Raw genomic sequence first — 23,786 nt, 5'->3', positions numbered from 1 at the left:
TCCTAGGGAATATTTTCTATTGATTATCATTATTGTATTTTTTCATGTGCCAGAGAGGAAGACAACCTTTAGATTAAATTTCAACCATTTAGTTTCTAATAAAGATTTTTATTTACAGTAATGCTCTTCAGATTTTTTGGCACACGTACCCCTCTGTTGAAAGGTCAATCTGAAGCTATTATTTTATAACCATAAGTGGTTTCATTTCCCTGAAGTGGATTGCTGGTTGCTTAAACATGCCATTGACCACTGAAAGTACTTAGGAAATGAAATTAAATAAGAGCCTTAGGTAAATGGTCTTTAGAATGAGATCTAGTCATGTTCTGAACTCATATTAAAGGCAAAATGTCATAAGTTCATTTAATATTTTGACTGCAGCAGAAGTTTCATTAAACTTTTATAAGCAAGTGATAAAGTCCAACTTTGATGCTTCATGGTGTCATGGAAGTGGCCCTGAGCTCCCAAAAAGCTATGCTATTCTAGTCCTAGCTCTAGCAGGTTAAGCTAGAAGACTTTGGCATACTAACCCAATTATTATCTGTATATCTGCAACCCTTAAACCAGATTAGATGTTATCACCAGAAGATTAGATTTAACGTAAGGATTCCTTTTTCAACCATAACCACTCATGAAGATACTTTACATAGGCAGGATGGCAATCTACATTAGTGGAGGAAATATCCACACAAGTGAAGTCACAGATTTTTGAAGTAGTGACATTGCTTTTTAAAAATTGAGAACCCTCAACTAAAGTCATTTTTTTCATGCTTAAATATCTAAAATTTTCTTCTCACAGAGACATCCGCTAAATTAAATATTTTTGTTAATGCCCACTTCAGAAACCATTTGTATAAAGCCAGATCCTGAATTTATAAAGACATAAGAAATGGTATATCAGGCCAGAATCCAGATCTACTCATTCTATTTTCCTTTGAGTGTCAATGCCACCAATGGGTTATTTGTGGTAAGAGAGGCGTAACTGTTTTCTAATAAGGCAGCTAGGTAGCATAGTCAATAGAGCACCAGGCCTAGAGTCAGAAAGACTTGAATTTAAATTCATCCTTGGACACTTACTAGCTTATGTGACCCTGGTCAATCATTTATCCTCTATCAATCTCAGTTTCCTCACCTAGAAAATAAGTATAATAAAAGTATCTACCTCCCAGCATTGATGTTAGGATCAAAAGAGATATAAAATGCTTAGCAGAGTACTTGACACATAGTAGGTGCTATATAAATTTTAGCTATTATAATTAACAATTGATGATGATGATTTCAAAAGTGTAGGATTATAACATAAGCTAATTTCCCTTAACCGATGCCCATGATTTATCTAAACCCTTCTTTAATCTATTTATATTTTTGATCTGTATCACCTTTTGTAGTTATGAGCATATTTTCCCATTATGATGGATAGATAGAATTAATTAGTATTTATTATGCATTCACTATATTCTACACTGCTAAATTCTGCAGAAACAAATAAAAGCAGGAAAGTACAAACTCCTGCCTCAAGTCTAGCTGGGGAAGACAACACAAGGAAGGGCACCAGAGGTGATAGAGTAGATACATTCAAATTCAGATGGTTTGGAAAAGCTGGGGGAGCCAAGGTCTTGGGCTGTATAAGGTGAAAGCTCATCTATCAGAGTCCAGAACCACAAGGGCAAAGTCTAAGTTTCCAGTTGGGATAGGGAGAAAAAGAGCATATGAGGTTCATGGCCATAAGGCAAGTGGCATAACTCAGAATCGTTGGCTGCAAAATGAAGATCGTGTTTCTTCTGATTTGTCTTAAACTTGGCTCCTTTTAAACTTTAAGTTGTGGTCTTTTATTTTGAACATTCTAGTATTCAATATATAAGTTCATGGTAACTAATCATAATCTAAGTCATAACACCATTCCTTTTAGGGTAAAAATATCAGGGAGAAAAATAAATCAATGTAACTAATTATGGGGTAAATATTGTACAGGTGTAGTTCCATGAAAACATAGCATTAAGTAAATTGGCATTTCAGAGAAGGCTTTGAATGTCATGGGTAAAATGACACAAATATTATTACAGAGGGGATGGGTTGAATGATGTTTTAACAGGGATTTGAGAAATTATAGTGGGATTTCATGACATCTGATGACATTGATGGTTATCCAGTTATTTATTGAAAATTAAAATTGATTGGGCAATGTTATGCTCGTGTTACAACTAACATTAACTAAAATTAACTAAGTGTCTACTAGGTACGAAGCAGTGTGCTTAATTGTTTGAAGAAAAATAGGTGGAAATCCACAAAATCATAGATTCTCAAAGTTAGAAAGGATCTTAGAGAATGGTTTAACCTACATTTGAGTGGGAATTGCCTACACATTTTGAAATGTACAGATATTCAGAATACAAAATAAAGCCATGGAAAAAGAACTGAAAGATTTAAAAGATAATTTGCATCTATACTTTCCTTTAGATCATTCATTCAAAAACAAACATTTTTTAAGCACCTACTACTATGCTGGGTGCTAAGGATACAAAGAAAACAATTGATCAGTTATTTACATTCTCTTAGGGTGGAGAGGACAACATGTACATAAAAAAAATAAGTATTAATAAAGTAATGGGGTGGGGTACTACCATTAGGATCCATGGGATCAGTTAACTGGAAAGAAATAGAAAATTTGAAGACAATCTACTAGACCTTATTCTTTAACATAGTTGTAGGTAACAGAACAGATGGAGAAATATAGATTTCAATTCAACAAACATTTCATCAGAGAAAGGTCTTGTCTCTGTTCTATAGTAGATGGTAGACAATTTTATAAACGTGTGTGTATATATATATATATATATATATATATATATATATATATATATATACATACACATACACACACACACACACACACACACATACACATAAGAAAAGCAGAGAAGAGGAAAGCAATAAAATGCATTCATTGGTTTGAGGGGAAAAAATAAACACTAGGTATAGAACACCATGTAGGGCACTAGGAAAAATATAAGACTTAGATAAGAAATGTGTGGTACCTGCTCTGATGTTGTTTGTGATCTTATTGGGACTTTTTGAATGTATGACAAAGCGTTATGAAAAGCAAGAGTAGAGAATGATAGAAAGAGAGGTCACCAAAAGAGAAGAGGCAGCATGGTACAAAGTAATGAGTGCTGGGTTTAGAGTCTGACACATAATACCTATGTGACCTTGTGAAAGTTGCTTAATCTCTCTTTTTTTCATTTGTAAAAGGTGAGTATTGTACTAGATGTCATCTAAGATCTCTTATAGCTCTAAACCTATGATCCTAGATGGTAGAAAAAAATACTTGGCCTGAAGTTAGGAGCCCTGGACTCTAGTCTGGTCTCCACTATTAACTATCTGTATGTTTGACTTTAAGACATTTCATTCCTCTGGCATCTATATTCATGGAATTAGTCTTAGAAGATACTTTCCTAAATGAGGAAAGCAAAATTTGAAAAGGTAATTTGACATCCAACTTCATTTGGGAGTAGAATATGAGCTTCCTATTTTTAGTATAATGCTACATGCATGAAAACTATGATATCTTTTCATTACATGGAACTCTTTTCTTTTTTTCTGGGCAATGAGGGTTAAATGACTTGCCCAAGGTCACACACCAAGTAAGTGACTCCAGGGTCAGTGTTCTCTATCCATTGTATCACTTAGCTGCCCCCTATTACATGGAACTCTTGATTATTCATATATCACCATGACCCAATACCTAGTCAACTTTGGTTTCTCATATTTCCACCACACCCTTTCTATATGTTGCTTTGGGAACTGTAATTAAGTAGGTGGAAAAGTCATCTCAATAAACTGCCCTCTGACTCTATTTACCATCCCTGGGACTCCTCAGAGCAAAATGTCCTTCCCTAACACTTCTCTCTATGTATTTTAGAAAGGAAAGGGAATTCTCTCACTTTTGTATTTGAATAATCAGTACTTAGCATAGTATTAGCATATATTTATGTATTTAATAATTGTTTTTCATTAATTCATGCATTTGCCTTTTTTCAATGGCCTAATAATATAAATAAGCACCTCTGAAGATCGTTCTTTTAACATAGATGGTGTTTTCATGTTTAAGATTATCAAGGGGCAAAAAACAAAAAACAAAAAAAAAGATTATCAAGGGGGCACCTAGGTGGTACAGTAGATAAAGCACTGGCCCTGGATTTAGGAGCACCTGAGTTCCAATCTGACCTCAGACACTTGATACTTACTAGCTTTGTGATCTTGGGCAAGTCACTTAACTCTCATTGCCCCAACAAAAGAAATATTATCAAGAAATACTTCTCTAACTTGTATTAAACACCAAACCTTTTATCTGGTCTGCAGAAGGCATCATGTCTTCCTTAGATGCAAGTTCCTCACTTTCTCTATGGAAGGAGGTTACATTAGCAAAGTGAGTTGAAACATTCTATATATTGCCAGATTTTCCCCCTACCCCCATTATACTAATAAATTAGCTACATCCAGAACTAGAAAATTAATTTTAAGAGGCCAGATAGAAAACAACTTGACATATTCTTCTGCCTTAGAGAGACTGTGGAAGCCATATAGACATTCTGTTACTGGTGGCCAATCCATGTTTGTAAATTGAAGTTAGAGGTAGCCACAAGGAGTGCTACAGACATATCACTGATCTCATTTATGTGAGTACTCCCTACTGTGATAAAGATCATAACCCGCCCATGTCTTCATCAGTAAGCTAGGACTTATCTTTGAGTTCTGTTCTGAACCTTGTTCTTCTCTTCAAATACTAATACTTGTTCTGAGGGTTAAATAGGATATACAGATCTAACTGTGTTTGTGAGTATGAGGTAAATGATGGGAGAATAGTTCTAATTGGTCCCCTTCTCTCTGACTTCCATATTTCTGTGGGTGGTATCACTCCCAACATTTCCCTTCAGGGAAGACTATCTCTCTAGCTCCATCCCTGGGGGAAGGGGAAAATGGAGAGAGTTGTTGCTCAAGTCCACTCTCTTAGAGTAGAGCTTCCTCATACTTCTAAATAATAATAACAACTAACATTTATATACTAACTAGTATGTTCCAGGCACCACACTAAATGCTTTACAATTATTATCTCCTTTGATCCTCACAACAATCCTGAGAGGTAGGTGATATTATTATCCTCATTTTACAGATGAGAAGATTGAGGCAAACAGAGGTTAAGCGACTTGCCTAGGATCATACAGCTAGTAAGATCTTGCTGACTCTAGACCCAGAACTCTATCCACTGTGCCACCCAGCTACCCAAGCCTCCTCATACCAGACTCTCATAGGTGCAAGTTGTGCCTAGGTTCCTTCTTCATCTAGATTTGCTTAAACATTCTCTTGATCTGGGAGAACTCTAATATTTGCTACCAATAAAACATTGGTTTACCCTTGAACCTCCATTTGACAAAAATAATCTCAAAGATTACAAAAATAATTTTTTTCTCTGTGTGTGTGTGTCTCAGAGTTCCATAGCCTCTCATTCCACTATTTTTAATCCCCAAGAATAAAAATCTCAGAGAAACCAGTTCATTTGAAAGTAAAGAGGCTTTTAAAAAATAAAGATATAGATAAGATTCAGAACAAATCAAGAGATGGGGAAGTAAAAGGCCCATCATTGTAGTTCATGGTAAACAGGGACAGTTTTATTTTCTTCTCATCAGGGATCTATTCCAACCCCCTTTAATGTCTCCTATTAACCTCCCTGCATTTAGCCACTATTGAAGTTGAGAGTAGCCACATTATCATCATGACTGAGATCTCTCTCATGTTCATTGTGGTAAGCTTGCCCTCAGCCCCTTTCCTACCACTCATGTTCATTTATGCTTCTCATCTTTCCCATGATTTCAGTTCTTCATTTTAGAATCAGAAATGCTGAGAATTTCTGTCTTGTCCTGTGGGAATCTACCACAGCTGCAAGATACTATTTATACAAAGTCTTTTGCAGACCTTACAATGCCATATAAAGATCACCAACATTTCCCTACATTCATTTCTATCAATATGTTTTGATTTGACCTAATGTTACCAATGAAGACAGTTCACAAATTGAAAGTCTGAAAATGAAAGAAAAGGGACAATCCCTTGACAAAATAATAAATACAGTATTTGAGTTCCTAATAATAGAAAACTGTAATTATAATTTCAAAAAAACTACATTAAATTGTTATCTAAATGATTTCAAAATGTATCAACTACAGATACCATTAAAAAAGTAGATTCAAGGATACAGGATGACTTGCCCTTCTCTCCATGGTGATAAATAATACGAGGGAGGATAGATAGACTTGGTATAAAGTACTAGGCACAATTGTGATACATTATGATAGATCTATAAAGAATGATCAAGTTTCTTTCTACATCTACATAGCTGAATGGATTCATAAAATTAAGAAATTTCTAAACCCTGGAAGAATAATAGCTCACATTTGCATGGCACTTTAAGATTTGCAGGGGCAGCTAGGTGGTGTAGTGGATAAGGCACCGGCCCTGGATTCAAGAGGACCTGAGTTCAAATCTGACCTCAGACACTTAACACTTACTAGCTGTGTGACCCTAGCCAAGTCACTTAACCCCAATTACCTCACCAAAAAAAAAAAAGAATTCAGAAGATTTGCAAAGAATTTTACATATGCTATTTAATTTGATTCTCACAAAATATCTATTAAATAGATGCTATTATTTTATCCCCATTTTGCATATGAGGAAATCAAGATTAAATGACTTGCTCAGGGTTACAGAGCCACTAAAGTTTTGAGGATCTTTGGGCTTCTTGATTCCAAGTTCTGCACTCCAACCTCTATGACATGAGGTCACTTAAGTGGTAGCCTGATAAACTCAGACATTTGAGTAATTGTTTTTTCACTTTTTAGCTCAAGTATTTTATTTTAGTCATCTACTTAACCAAGAGGTAGATGTCATAATGGAGAGAGTGCCAGCCTTGACACAAGGAATGCCTGGGTTCAAATCCTGTCTCTGACACAGAGGGTCACACAGTATGACTCTTGATATGTCACAGCTTTCCAGTAGTTCAGACAACTTTGTCTAAGACTTTGAGTTGTGGATCAGGTACTGATCTCCATCAGTAGGAGGCTTTTCTTCAATGTGAATTCCCTACATCATTGAAATAATAGGATCCCAGGTCTGGTCCAAAAATTCATCATAAATTGTCTTCTCTTTGGAGGAGAATACATACAGTATGGGTGTATAATCACATATATACTAAAATATGTACATATATATTCACATATATTTACATATACATATGTGTGTATATATTTATATAAGTGTGTATGTATATGTATATATAAAAGATTTTCACAAAAACATACACATTGCCTTCTCCCTATGGTTGTATGCATATAAAAGTATGTATATCATATTATACAATACTCTATATTCATATGTCTTTAATTTAAATGTTATATATGTGCACATATGAAAAATAACATATATTCTCCAACCAGGAGAATATTCTCTATTTAGGTTTCTCATATAGATTATATATATATATATATGAAAAATAATATATGCACATATATTCTCTTCTATAAAGATAAGTGCATAGAGAGATGATGTTTACATATATATATTTGTATACACATATATATGCAAAATTATCTTATTCCATTTTTTCCATGTGACACTGAACCTTATAGACATAACCTAGTCCCACAAGAAGTCACTGGAAAAAGTCATGGGAGACTCCATCTAATTCACAGAAAGATGCAATGTTCTTGAAGTTATATAATGTTTCCTCTCTCATGTTTTGTCAGGGTTTTTTTTTAACACCTAATGAAACAATGGATAGTTCAGTTTTCAGGGAAAAGTTTCATGGTCAAAACCTTCTAAAGAAATGTATACAAACTTATCTGTCAGGCAAAAACATCTCAAAGTGTATATCATCCAACTACCTATGCCCAATGAATGCTTATGTCCTTGACTCCCAATAGGTTCTTTGGTGAATCTTGTAATTTAGAGAACATTTCAATGAAAAAAAAGGCTTCCAGTGATTATTAAAAAGCTAAAATTATAGACCACACATGCAAAACCTGAAAGCAAAATTATTGTGAGCTAATAAAATCACTTGCAGAAATGAAAAACAAAAGCCTGATGGTGAGAGGATCATACTATCCTTATCGGTATTTATACTTCCATAATCTAATGACTAGATCTATGATCTAGTGTGATACTTCCGTCAATAAAGCAGATCACAACCAATCACTTCCACTCCATCCTGTTGAGCTCTTCTCCACATCATCCTATACATTTGCCACAAGATATTCTACCAACATCCTGGGAAGAGGGTTCCTCAAATTCTTTTGATGTTGCTGTATGCCAAGGAAACATGTAAGCCACACATCAATTTAGGTAGGAGGGGAAAGGCACTTAACCCTTAGTGATAGAAAGAAAATTTAGGCATGAGTACTGTAAAAATCATATAATTTCTAATGTCAGTCAGGTTTAATTTGAATGTATTATAGACATCTTAAAAAGCTTCACTTAGGGAAAGAAATTTTTGACAGCTGGCATATTACAAAAAATAATTAAGATATTTTTCTCTATAAGTTGGTTTAAAAAATCATGACTTCCTCTCTTCTCCAAAAAATGAAAAAAAATTTTAAGCGACTGAATATAAGCTATTTGCTTTTGTTCTCTTGTGTGTGTTTTTAAACAGGTAAATAGATAAGTAGGACATGAAGAGGGAGTTTGTGACTAAGAATGTAAAACCTTAGCAAATTGCACACTAACAATAAACATATAAATAGTCCAATGAATCTGGAACCTCAATAATGTGGGCATTCCTTCCAAAGATACAGATTATAGCACATCTATGCCTGCCCAATTTTTGTGACTCTTGTCCAAATCTTCTCATAAATTAATGTGGGTAAAGAGAGGGGAAAGGGATCCATTCACTAAGCAAACTTGGAAGTTTCTTTGCTTTCAAAGGATCCTAATTTGAAAGTTAAAAGTGACTTCAGGTGCAAGGCCCTCATTTTCTAAGTGAACAAATAGAGGCCCCAGGAAGGTAAATGATTTTCCAAAGGGCAACAAATGACAATAGCGAATGATGGAGGAGGACTTCAAACCAAAGTCCTCTGTGTCATCATTCTGTTCTACCTCTTAGCTCTTAATATGGTGAGGATACTAATGAAGCTCTAGGTCTGTTCAGCAGTTATCTCACCCTCTCACTGCAAGACATTCCTGTTCTTTTTCACTCATACATGTATGACTATGCATACTTAAATATCTACCATATTTTTTGTCAGAGCAGCCAGATATACTTTTCCCACCATTTTTCCCAAAAATCATCCTTTTTAGTCATTCAAAAATTTCAGGATCTTGCTAAATATCCCATACATAACTTCTTACTGTTATGTGAAAATTTTAAATTAAAGCTATAATTATAATGTCCTGGCTTTTGTTTTCATGCTACAAAAAACCTTCATGAAAGTGCTAGGAACTACTACATGATCAAAAATGAATTGTTATAGATTTCCAGGGGTGGAGCAAAGATGTCAGAGGAAAGACATTAAACACACAGAGCTCCTGACACAATTACCCCCAAATCAGCAATAAAATAACCTCTGGAGCAGAAAAACCCACAAAAAGACTGGCTGAAATTATTTTCCAGCCAAAGACAGATTAAAGAGGGTTTTGCTGGGCTACAATAACAGTCCAACCCCATAATTGTACCAACACAGACCCCAGGCATGCTGCACCTGAGGAACTTATCCCTGAGCCTCCAAATCAGCTGCACACCGGTGTCTTCTGGAACTAAGCTTACAGTTGGATGAGAGGAATGAATAGCTGGTTGGGGGTTGAGGGGGATGGTTACAGGGGTATCTGCAGGACCTAAGGAGGAATTTGGCTATCCCACCCCAACGGGGAACCAGGAAGAAATCTTGTGCAGCAGGAGGCCCAGGCGGGGGAGGGGCACAGGCTTCTTGAAGTTAAGAACCACCATAGCACACAAAGTTCTGCTGGCTGATTAATTAGCAAGTTGGCTTGAGGTTATCTTGAAACCAGAGAACAGGCTGGGTGAGAGAAAAAACTGCCCTTCCTCAAACCAAAAAACCTGGGATCCTCTGAAAGTTGGGACACCTTACCTTGGAAGTAGAGACCCGCTGTAAGAAGGAGTTAAAAGTGAAGTAAAAGATGGCAAGATGAGCAAGCAAAGAAAGTTGAGAATTATTGAAAGTTTCTTTAGCAATAAGGAAGATTGAGGTGCACCCTCAGAAGAGGGTAACAACCTCAGGGCCCCTACATCCAAAGCTTCCAAGAAAAATACGAATTGGTCTCAGGCCATGGGAGTGCTCAAAAGGGATTTTGAAGAGAAAGTAGGAGATATAGAAGGAAGATTTAGAGAGGTGGAGGAAAGAATGGAAAGAGAAATGAGAGCAATGCAGGAGAGTCATGAGAAAAAAGTCAACATCTTGAAAAGCCAAATGGAAAAGGAGATACAAAAGTTCTCTGAAGAAAATTATTGCCTAAGAATTAGGATTGAACAAATGGCAGCTCATGACTTTATGAGAAACCAAGACACAGTAAAGCAAATCCAATTGAATAAAAAATAGAGGGCAATAAAAAATATCTCCTTAGAAAAACAGCTGACCTGGAAAATAGATCTAGGAGAGATAATTTGAAAATCATTGGACTACCTGAAAACCATGACCAAAATAAGAGTTTAGACAAAATCTTCCAACTGACTGTCAGGGAAAATTTCCCTGACATTCTAGAAGCAGTAGTTAAAATAGACATTGAAAGAATCCACAAATCATCTCCTGAAAGAGATTCCAAAAGGAAAACCTCCAGGAATATTATAGCCAAATTCCAGAGCATCCAGGTCAAGGAGATATTATTGCAAATAGCTAGAAAAAGGGAATTCAAATACTGTGGAGCTACAATAAAGATAAAACAAGATCTAGCAACATCTAAATTAAAGGACTGGAGGGCATGGAATATGATATTCCAGAGGGCAAAGTAACTGGGACAACAGCCAAGAATCACATACCCAGAAAAACTGTGTATAATCTGTCAGAGGAAAAAAATGGGACTTCAAAGAAAAAGAGGGTTTTCAGGCATTTGTGATGAAAACACCTGAACTGATTAGAAAATTTGACTTTCAAATACAAGATCCTAGAGAAGCCTAAAAAGGTAAACAGGAAAAATAAATCATGAGGGACATTAAAAGATTAAACTGTTTACATTCCTACATGGGAAGATAATACTTTGAACTCATAAGAACTTTCTCAGTATTAGGGTAGCTGATAGGAATATACTTAGACAGAGGACACAAGTCTGAACTGAATATGAAGGGATGATATCTGTAATGCATTTATTTTTTGTTTCTCCTTGTTCTTTGTGGGGCAAGCGGGGTGGGGTGTCTTATGTCTGGGGCTGGATTTGGGCTCTGGGACTCTTGGGTCCAGAGCTGGTGCTTTGTCCACTGTGCCACCTAGCTTACCCATGATGACATCTTTAAAATAGTTTTGAGGGATAAGAGGAATGCAATGGGGGAAGAGGAAGGGGAGAACTGGACTGGGGAGAGGTAGTTCACATGAAGGAAACAAGAAAAAACTTATGGATGGGGAGGGGAAGAGGGAGAAGGAATTGGGGAGTGAGTGAACCTTACTACCATCAGAATTGGCTCAAAGAGGGAATAACATACATACTCAAGTGGGTATAGTAATATATTTTTTCCCTGAGGGAAAGTGGGAGGGGAGGAAGGTAAGGGGGATGGAGAAGAAGGGAAGGAGGGAAGGGCAGATTGGAGGAGAGCAGTACAAAGCAAAACGCTTTCAAAGAAGGAGAAGATGTTCTGCATAACTGCACACGTATGACATATTGAATTGCTTGATTTCATAGGTATGGTTGAGGAGGGAGGGATGAAAAAAAATTAGAACAGAATTAGCTCAAAGACCTTAATTTCACCAGAGTGGGCTAAAGAAGGGAATAACATATATACCCAATCGGGAGGAGTAATCTATTTAATTCTACAGGAAAGTAGGTGGAGAAGACAATTAGGAGGGAAGGATGAAAGAAGGGAGGGCAGAACAGGGGAGAGGGCAGTCAGATTAAAAACACTTTTCAGGAGGAATAGGGTAAAAGAAGATAGAAAATAGAGTAAATATCATGGGAAGGGAATAGGATGGAGGGAAATAGTTATGATGATTGACTAAAATGGCAAAACATACTCTGCTGGGCTATTGTAAAGAAAATTCTTTGTCAAGTTGAAGGTACTATATAAAAATTATGATGAGCAGGATGCTATCAGAAAAACCTTGAAAGACCTACATGAACTGAAGCAGAGTGAAATGTACTGTATACAAAATAACAGCAATAGTGTAAGATGATCTGCTGGGAACCATGTGGTTATTTTCGGCATTGCAATGATCCAATATAACCATGAAGAACTTATGAAAATTGCAGTCCATCTACAGAGAAAGAACTGATGGTATCTGAAAACAAATTGAAACACTTTTTTTTTTGACAATTCCTTAATCTAAAGTTTTGTTTTTATCTGTTTTCTCTCACAACCTAGCTAATGTGGAGATGTTTTCTGTGACTACTCAGTTGGAACAAAAAGTTTTTAAAAATTGATATCAAAATTTGTTTTTACATGCAATTTCAAAAATAAAATTCTAAACAGAAAATAATAATAATGATAATAATAATAATAAAATGAAATTTTACATGGCAGGGAGAGAAAGAAAATGCATTCTATTTCAAAATAATAGAAAACAAGACAAACCTCAATAATGTGGTACATCTTGGAAGGGGGAAATAGATTAATTATAGTAATTCCAAAATGTGAATTTTGTTTTTCAAAAGCAATGATGTGAAAGGTACAATATAATTTGGAGCAAAATTTTCGAAGACCTAAAATTCATAGGAATTAAATGCTTAATTGGGGCTAGTATATGGCAGGGAGGAGAAGCTAGTAGGAAACTACCCTTCCTTGCCAAGTCAGAAGGAATACTAAAATGACAAAACTTCATGAACAATACCTGAGAAATGAAAAAGTACCCTCAACATTCACATCTTCCGTTTTCTATGAAATATTAATGACATATTCACCTATAACATGGTTGAGGCAAGTTGTAATTTGGGGATCAAAAATTCTAAAATTTGCTTGCAAGGAAGAAAATAAATAACTAAAATCACAGAGAGGTGAATTCCATAAGAAAGAAAGCATCCTTGATAGAAGTACTAAATAATGAAAGAATGGAAATCCTTGAATTTATATTGTGGAGCTGTTTCGGCCGTCAATATTCTTAACTTCAGCTGCTCTGGTTTTTTCCTCATAGACTGGTTTAATTTTTCACTGTGAGGAGCTGTTGGTATAAAGTATGCCTCATTAGCTCATGGGAGGGAGCTGGTCTTCATTAATTCAGTTCTCACTTCATTTGCTTTGCACACAGACATAATTAGCTTCAAAATAACTTAGGTAACTTCGATAGATTTATTGCTCCAATTTTACTTTGCAGTAAGTCTTTTCCATTCCTATTCCAGTAAGTTTCTGGACTTAAAATTCAAAAGGACAAAGCTTGCTTTAGGGAGTGATATGAAGTTGAGTGGTGTTTCAGAAAATATTATTCAATTAATAGAAACAGTTAACACTTTAAGACTAGCTTTTCACTAGTGGAATATTGTCATTTTCTTCCCCTTGAATGCTGGAGAGTTGGATAAATTCTTAGAGGGGAAAACACCCTATTAAAAACTCCAATGAAAGGGCACCTAGGTGGTGCAGTGGATAGAGCTCCAGCCCTGGAGTCAGGAGTACCTGAGTTCAAATCTGGCCTCAGACACTTAACACTTGCTAGCTGTGTGACCCTGGGCAAGTCACTTAACCCCAATTGCCTCACTAAAAACAAACAAAAAAACAAAAAACAAAAAAAACTCCAATGGAGAATTTTTTCCCTAACCCCTTGCAAAATACTCAGTGCCCTATGCTTGGATCTAAAATGAAAGTACTTTCTAGAGAGGTAAAGTCAAGATAGCTGAATTGCAGGAAGAAGTAGAGCTGAGCTCCCCTTTCCTCAGCCCCATAACACCTTCAAACAAATCTAGAAAATGTACAGGACAGAATCCTGATTGGGAAACACAAGAAAACAAAACCATGGTTAATGATTATTTCAGTATGTTTTATAGTGGGAGATAAAGAGAAAGGTCGTATCAGAGCAAAAAGAGTTTTTAAAGCCAATAAAAAGGAGCCTGACTTTGTAGATGCAAAGTGGCAGCTTTACTGTTCACTATACAGTTCTGTGTTACAGATACAACAGTTACTGAGGGAAGTCCTAGGCGTGGTTTTCTATAGTGAGGGATGGCTATGGAAGCCAAGAAGGAAGTTTAGAAGCAAGGAATAGCATTTGGTTTTGATCCCAAGGCCACAGCAAGTTCTCAGTTCCAGGCTTTAGCCCAGTCTAAAGCCTGAAGTGGACTAACCAAGGGTAAGAAACTCAGACCAAAGTGGAACCTGAAGTTCTACCACTCTGAAACAACAGAATTTCTGTTATGCCAAATCCAGCAGCAATTTACTGGAACTCTAGCCAGAGACAAGCTGATAGATTTGTTGTTCAGACTCAAATCTAGGTCATATAAGTTGCAGAGCTTAAGTTAAGAGGGCAAACTTCACCATAGACAAGAACACTTTGGGAGAACTGAAAGCTTTCAGAGATCCTGGAATAAATCAGTATTCCAAGAAAGTAGGAGCAGAATCAGCTGAGACATTTCTTTAAGAAGTGGATGGAGTCCAACCCTAACATAAAGTCCAAAGTCAGAAAAGAGGCTGGAAAATAGGAAAAAGAAAAAAGAAAAAAGAAATCACCACCAAAAGCTATTATGATGTCAGGGATGAACAAGATACAACCATAGAGGAAGAGGTTGACTACAAAAATCTACAAGCAAAGCCTAAAAGAAGATACAGCTTTGCACAGATTAAACTATAATTCCTATAAAAGAATCTAATGTTTTAATGAATGAAATGAGAGCACTAAAGAAAAAACTAGGAAAAGAAATGAGATATATGGAAGAAAGGATTTGAAAGATAATTTATAGTTTGACAAAAGATATGCAAAATCTTACCCAAGCAACATATTCCCTGAAAATTATAATGGACCATATAGAAACCAAAAGACACCATTGAGAGAATAAGAAATACAAAAATAAAGTCAAAGTCTGAAAAAATAGGAAAAACATATAAAGTATCTCAGAGCAAAAAAAAATGGACTTGCAAAACAAATTATTATAGCTAATAATTAACATTTGTATAGTACATACTATGTGCCAGGCATTGTCCTAGCTACTTTATGATTTTTTGCTCATTTGATCCTTACAACAACCCTTAGAGATAAATGCTATTACTACCCCACTTTACATATAAGGAAACTGAGGCAGAGGTAAGATGACTTGCCCAGGATAATATAGCTAGAAAGTGTCTGGGGCTAGATTTGAACTCAGGTCCTCCTAGGCCCGTCTCAGTGATAATGGCTATAACCTCTGAAATGCATGCATCTCCATATTTTATTCCTTGCTTTACATTAGCAGTCAGAAAATTGTTGAACAAAGCTATCTCTCTTACTGCAGCTATGCAAATTACTTTGTATAAGGGATACAGTTGATTTGAATACCCCTACCTGTTTGACCTTAAACAAGTCATTTAACCCACTTTAAGCCTCAGTTTCCTCCTCTGTAATATAAGGGGGTTGGCTTAAAATTTCCTTCTATCTCTAGAACTACATTCCTAACAAGTGGTGGATTATACACCATACATGGATTTCACCATTCTCTTTTATTTTCTTCGTAATGTTGTGGTTTTTAAGAACTGCTATTACTCCCAAGGAAACTTGCAAACACTGGAGGTCTTAGAGGATACACTTCTACAACTACTAGAGATATCATAGTGGTTCTTGATATAGGAAATTCAAACACTTCAAAGATCATCTAAGCCCGTAACAAAACTGAATCAGTTATATTGAAGCACAAAGTGTGATTGAAAATGAAAAACAGAGGCAAAAACTATCAAATTACTGCAGCAAAATAGCCTAAGTATCCCCAGGAATCAAGAAAAGTTCTACAGAGGAAGCTGGCAGCTAGAGGGTTTGTTATTGATTCCTTTACAACGTTATGTGAGTTTCTTGAATTTCTAAGAACAGCAGATATACTTATTTTTAAAAACCAGCTCATAGGACAGACAACTAGGTGGCACAGTGGATAGAACACTGGCCTTGCATTCAGGAGGCCCTGAGTTCAAGTGACTTAACCCTCGTTGTCCCACAAAAACAAAACAAAACAAAACAATAAAATATATTTTTTTAAAAAAGAAAATGTATGGGCTATAATAAGGATCTATGTGAGGGGAAACGGGCTGTCTGCTAAATGTCTGCTAAATGCTGTCTGTTAATATACAATGTGATAGGGGCAGCTCGGTGGTGCAGTGGATAGAGCACCAGCCCTGGAGGCAGGAGGACCTGAGTTCAAATCCGGCCTCAGACACTTAACACTTACTAGCTGTGTGACCCTGGGCAAGTCACTTAACCCCAATTGCCTCACTAAAAATAAATAAATAAATAAATAAAACAAAAGAAATATACAATGTGATAAATGTGGTTTCATGATGAAGATACATGTAACATATAACATATATAAAAATATTGCAAACAATACCAGTGTAAAACATGTTATTTTAGCAAAAGGAATATATATTGCATATTAAAAGTTTTCAATATAAAAAAATTGTAAGATTGCATAAGTAAATAAATGTAGACAATACTTTGCCCTGGTTATTTTGTACAGCACTATATTTTAGAATATTGTATAATCTTAGCATAGGTGTGTGAGACACCTTAACACATATCAGATTAAATTCTAACAAATATTAAGGTATCTCATACCTAAATTAAGCTCATACAACTTTCCAAGACAGATGATTTTTGTTCAGTTTGTATATTCTACAAATAGCAAACAAAGTGAGATCTTTTACTTTCTTCAAATTTCAGTAAATATTATGTGGCTGTAAACATATAATCTACTATAGAATATCATTTGTGAATGCTAGCTTGTCTTTCAAATTTTCATTAAGAATGCTCTTGATAGATGAGTAGTTTATTCTAACAAATAAAGATTGTTTTGAGATGAAGAAAGTCAGGTAGGCTGGTAGTTATCTATTGCATTGGTTTGGATTTTTAAGGTTTTTTTTTAAATGTATCTGCATCTCATGGGGGCAAGACTCCCAGTACATATGAAACACCAGACAAACTATTCTATTTATTATTTTTTATTATTATTTATATAACTCTTAATCTCCCATCTCCATGCTTTTGTACTGGTCATTCCCCTTACCTGGAAATCAAACCTTCCTTACCTAGACTCCTCACTTCCACTTTATAAAATCTCTCTCCTCCTCCAAGATACAATTCATGCAGCATCTTCTATATAAAGCTTTTTCCAATCTGCTAGTCCCCTCCCTCCCAAACAACCTTATGTTTAACTGCTTTGTATTTACTCTATTTTTATTCTGCATATACTTACATATGTTTCTGTGTCTCTTGTTAGAATATAAATTCTTTCAGATTAGAGTTTATAGAATTATAGATTATAAAATCATAGATTTAGAGGTATAAAGGAGCTTATGTCATCAAGTCTAACCTCCTCATTTACATATGATTAAAGATGCACTGCATCAGGGGACACTATCTGGTCCTTTGAAGTATTCTTAAATTCCTGTCCAATAAATGCTTGTTGAATTAAACTGAATCGCAATATGATCAAATAGTTTGAGTAGGTTGTCAAATGCTTGCAAAGCGCCAGCAAATTCAGGGATTTCCTAACTTTGGTAGAAAACTGGAAATTATCAGATATTATAAATATTAACAACAACAAAAAATAACGCACAGATGGTGCTTATAATGTTTGAAAAAATACTTTACATTTATTATCTCATTTCCTTTGTATGGGTGTCTGTTTTGTTTTCTGTAGAAGAAAAACATGATGAAAACAATGCTTAAAAGATATTAATGTAGGTAAAGAATTCATGCTAAATTGGAGAAGGGAAAGCCGGGAGTCAGGATTGCCAATTAGGAGAGATCTCTCCTAATAATAGTCCAGTATTGAGGTAATAACTTGATCTCAGCTATTAGTAGTAAGAGGGAAAGGAAGGAATGATAAATATCATATTTCAAAGGTAATATAAACAGGATTTGGTAACAGATTGGATCTCATCATGGGAGGGAAGTAATGACTCAAAGATGATTCACTACACACCAATGACGAGCCATTATTAGATAAATCATAGAATCATAATTTAGAATTTGAAGAGACCTTAAGAGTTTCAACAGATTATCCCCTCTGTCATGCCCACTCTTTCACTCATTTTCAATCTCTCTCTAGAGGCTCATTTCCTATTACATACAAACATACCTATGTCTCCTCTATTCTTCACTTGATTCTTCTTTCCTCCCTACCATTCTTTATCATGTCTTTTGTAGCTAAATTCCTTGAAAAGGACATGCCTCCACTTCTCTCCTCTCACTCTCTTCTTAACTCCTTAAAATCCAACTTCTGACCTTATCATTCCACCAAAATTGCTCTCTAAAAAACTATTGATTGATCACTTAGTTGCCAAATCTAATGACCTTTTCCCAATCTTCCTTCTGTAACCCCTCTGCAGCCTTTGACACTGTTGATCATTCTCTCCTCCTTGATATATTTTCAGGATATCACTCTCTCCTAGTTTTCCTCCTACCTATCTGACTTCTTTTCTGGCTCCATTGCTGAATTTTCCTCCAGATCACACCCTCTAACCATAGGTGTCCATCAGAGCTCTGTTCAGGGCCTTCTTCTCTTCTCCTCTATACTATTTCACTTGGTGATCTCAAAAGTTCCCATAGATTTAATTACAATCTCTGTGCTGATGATTCCCAAATCTTCCTTTCCTTCCCCAGTCTTTCTGCTGACCTCCAATCTTGCATCTCCAACTGCTTGCCAGACATCTCAAACTAGATGTCTAGTAGATATCTTAAATTCAATACATCCAAAAAAAACCCTTATTATCTTTCCTCCTGAACCCTTCCCAACTCCTGCCTTCTCTCTTTCTGTAGAGAAAAACACCATCCTCCCAGTCCCCCAGGCTCGTACCCTATGAGTCATCCTAGATTCCTCACTATCTGCCCCACCCCCACCCCCTTAGCTAAGTTGTTGCCAAGGTCCACCTTTGCAACATCTCTCCAATATGCCCCCCTCCTCTCCCCTAACACTTCCACCACTCTAGTACAGGCCCTCATCACCTCATGCTTTGATTACTGCAATAGCCTACTTGTAGATCTGCCTACTTCTAGTCTCTCCCCACTCCAATCCATTCTCCATTGTGAATTAGTATGTGACTAAAGTGATTATGTCATGCATTATTTCCACTTAGCAAACTCCATGGATTCCTATTGCCTCCAGGAACAAATACAAAATGCTCTGTTGAGCATCCAAAGACCTTCTTAATGTAGCCCCCTTACCAGTCTTAGTGCATGTTACTCCCCAATACACACTCTTTCATACAGTGACATTGGCCTCTTGGCTATTCTGTGAATGAAAAATTCCATCTCTCTGCTCTGGGAATTCTCTCTAACTGTCCCCCATGCCTGCAGTGCTTTACCTCTAACTCCTCCACTGACTCCTGATCTCCCTGGCTTCTATTAAGTCCCAGATAAACTCCCATCTACTATAAGAAACCTTCCCCAATTTCTCTTAATTCTAGTGCTTCCCCCTTTTAATAATTTCTTATTTATCCTGTTATATAACTTGCTTTATGTTTATGGGTATGTGTGTGTATGTTTGTTTGTAGGTTGTTTTTCCCATTAGATTGTAAGCAACTTGAGGGCAGAAAATGTCTTTTGCCTCCTTTTGTATCCCCAGCACTTAGCACAGTGTGTGGCACATATTGGACACTTACTAAATGTTTATTGATTTATTGATTTGATTGCTAGAGATCATTTAGTCCTATCCTATAATTTTACATATAAATACATGAGAAGTAAAGTGGTCGCATGTTATATTCAGAATGTACAAAATGAAACAAATAATTATGGATAATTGGGTCTTCAAAATGAATTAGCAGGATTTATCTAGGTCTTCAGACATATACCTATGAATTAGGATAACAATAGAATCACTACATTACAAATGGAGACATAGAGAGGTAATTAACTCTCAAACTGTGTCTAGATCATGCCAAAGCAAACTTGGGAAAAATAATAAAAATCCAGTCAAATCCAATAATTTGGAGTCATGTTGAGAAAAACATAATTTTGCTGAAATTAAGTTTTAGTTTACTGTTTAGGCCAACTACTTTTACAAAGCAGACACAGTCTCAAAGTGTAAAAGAAAAGGGGTATGCTTAGTTCTCACATGGTTCTAAAATGTGTCCTTTTTCAGTTTATCAACCTAGTCTTTTAAGTCTACAAATGATAGTAACATGACAGAGAGTAGCTCCATCAACAATCAGTAGTGACCTCTGGTAATTGCAGCCCACATTTTGTACCAAGGTATCAATTAAATCTCATTCTAGTTTTACTTCTAGTTCCTAAAGGTCACTGCAATTCCAAATGGATGTATATCATAAGACGATATTACCTGCTGGCTTAATGAATAATTCTTAAGCCCTAACACAGAAAACTTACTTTTAAAAACAAGTAGAAAAGTTAATAGCAGGATTTCTGACTAATAAGCTATACCATTAAGAATGTAGGTTATAAGAATGCTGATCAATCTACAAATGCTTCTCAGCTGTATTGTCCCCTTTCTTTTTCTTTCCTAATTACTAAACCCTTCAGAAAGCATGAAGTCACAGAATTTTTATATAATTAGACTAAGACTGCTGAAATAAAACTAAAGTATTGTTTGTAAATGCTGATCTATTCCTTTGAAAGACCTGGAAATTTCTAACTAAAAAATTTTGGGTATCCTAGATTTAGAGATTGAAGGGACCTAGAGGTCATTCTCAATCCAAAGACCTTATTTTACCTATAAGAATTAGCCTAAAAGACATTAGATAACTTTCCAAAGGACTGTTTCTGCTGTGTCATGCTACTTCTATTCAATCATTGTGCTTTAAAATTTTCAAAAACAGGTATGATCTGATTTGGATGGTTTTTAGTGAGTTTGGGACTTCCCAATTTAACTGACTCAAAAGTATGTGACCAAAACAAAAATATAACTATCTGGCATGCCAGTGACTATTGGCAATACAAAGATTAAATATTATCTGAAATGAACAACTCTTAGGTATTACCTCACACCTATCAGAGTGGAAAATATAATAAAAAAGGAACATATTGGATGTTGGAAGGAATGTGGGAAAATGGGGGTGCTATTCTACTGTTGGTAGAGTTGTGAACTGATCCAACTTCTGGAGAACAATTTGGAACTATGCACAAGGGGCTATACAACTGTGCACACCCTATGATCCAGCAATACCATGGTTAGGTTTATAATCCCAACAAAGAGAAAAAGGCCTACTTGTACAAAAATATTTGTAGCAATTCTTTTTGTGGTAGCTAAGAATTAGAAGTCAAAGGAAAGCCCCTCAATTGAAGAGTGACTAAAGAAGCTATGGTATATGATTGCATTGGAGTAATGTTGTGGTATAAGAACTGACAAACAGAATGATTTCAGAAAGCCCTGGAAAGACTTCTTATATGAACTACTGTATGGTGAAGTGAGCAGAACCAGGAGAACACTGTGCACAGTGACAGCAATATTCTTCAGTAAAGATCATTGAATGACAAATATTCTCATCAATACAAAGATCTAAGACAATCCCAAAGGACTAATGATAAAGCATACTATCCATCTCCAAAGAAAGAAGTGAAAGAAGTGTGAAAATGGGCAACTTGATTTGCTTGGGTTCCCCTCGCCCCAATTATCCAGGTAAGCAGAACAACTGTTCATTGGCTAACACACCAACAATGCTTTGCCTGATCTAGAATAAACCTACCCCAATTCCTCACATACCTCCTCCTCCCTTTGGGAATAAGCTTCTCTAAGAACCACCTTTCTTCCAAATTCCTTATCTAACTTTGTTTAAACTGTAAATAAACCCTTGCAATCTCTTTCATGGTGTCCCATTCAGCAATAGGCTGAATAGTACCTATGATCATTCAAGATTTTCTTCCCTGCTTAATAAAACCTTTCTTTAAATTTTTACAAGCATTGTCTTTCTCTGGTTTACTTCCCTTTTAAGAAGAAGGGGATTTAAATCTCAAGAACTGGCCTTTGCATTTTCTGGAGAACTGGCCTTAGCATTTTCCACTCCTTTCCTTTGGGGAAAGAGATCTAAATTCCATTAAGAAAGCATTTGCCTCAATTTATTATACTTAACATTGATTTATAGTAAGGAGAAGAATATACAGTTGTCATAAATATTTGATAGTTGCTCATACAATTGAATTTATACAAATAAAATTAGCACTTTTAAGATGTACAAAAGACTATCTCTGTCTCAGTCAAACATATTTAATCTTTCTAGCCCAAATTTGCACATGAAATATCTTTTGCACAGGGCCACAAAACTCAGAAAACACAAAATTTTAGTAGCTCATTTAATGCAAAACTCAAGATCCAAAATTCAACTCCTCTTTCCTGGTTAGGAGCAAGGGATTCAGTTTTAGAAATACAAAAGGTGTTTCCTTAATTGAATCCATTGTTGGGTGTGACAAGTTTTAAAGGTTGATTAACTTTCCTTCCAAAGAGTAGCTAAGTGGTTTGGTGGATAGATCACTAGCCCTAAAATTAGAAGGACAAATAGCTCTGTGACTGTGGACAAGTCCCTTAATCTCAATTTTCTTAAACACCTCAGACCCAGATGGCTCTGGAGGAAAGAGTGAGGTTGGTGACCTTGCACACAGCCCTCCTTCACTGAAATCCAATTCAGTGAAAATCATGATGTCATGGTCTCCTTTGTGAAGAGTATGAACCAAGTCCAAGGGACCCATGATGAAAGATGCTATCTTTCTTTTTTTTTTTTATTATTTTTTTTAGGGCAATGAGGGTTAAGTGACTTGCCCGGAGTCACACAGCTAATGTCAAGTGTCTGAGGCTGGATTTGAACTCAGGTCCTCCTGAATCCAAGGCCAGTGCTTTATCCACTGTGCCACCGAGCTGCCCCCAATGCTATCGTTCTTAAGAGAGAGGACTAATGAACTCTGAATACAGATGAAGCATAATTTTTTAAAACTTTATTTTTCTTGTTTGTGTATATGTATGTGTGTGTTTTCTTTTGCAACATGGCTAATATGGAAATGTGTTTTGCATGACTTCACATGTATAATGTATATCATATTGCTTACCCTTTCAAGTGGTAGGTGAGGCGTGAGATATAAAGAGAGAATTTGGAACACAATTTTTAAAAAAAGAATGTTAAAAGATAAAAAACCTAAAATTAATGTTAAATGGTTTACATTAATTGGAAAAGGATATAAATTTAAAATATATTAAAATAAAATTTAAAAATAAAAAACAAAAGAGATACTTGAAAAACCAAGAAATGTAATACCAACCTCAAAATCTTGAAAAAATAAAGAGAACCCTAAATTTTTTTGAAAAATGAATAATCAGCCAAAAAAGTCATTTTGGTAAGATTCAGGTGAGCAACAACATATACAATGAAGATTATTAAGATCATATATACAAAGTTTGAAAGGACCTCACAGGCAATTTTGTCCAAACTCTCATTTTACAGGAGAGGTAAGTTGGACCTAGAGAGGCTAAGTGACTTGCCT

The sequence above is a fragment of the Dromiciops gliroides genome, chromosome 4 (genome assembly GCF_019393635.1).
Source record: "Dromiciops gliroides isolate mDroGli1 chromosome 4, mDroGli1.pri, whole genome shotgun sequence".
In the NCBI taxonomy this organism is placed as follows: Eukaryota; Metazoa; Chordata; class Mammalia; order Microbiotheria; family Microbiotheriidae; genus Dromiciops; species Dromiciops gliroides.
The sequence above is the reverse complement of the archived record's forward strand: the minus strand, read 5'-3'. Positions refer to the sequence as shown.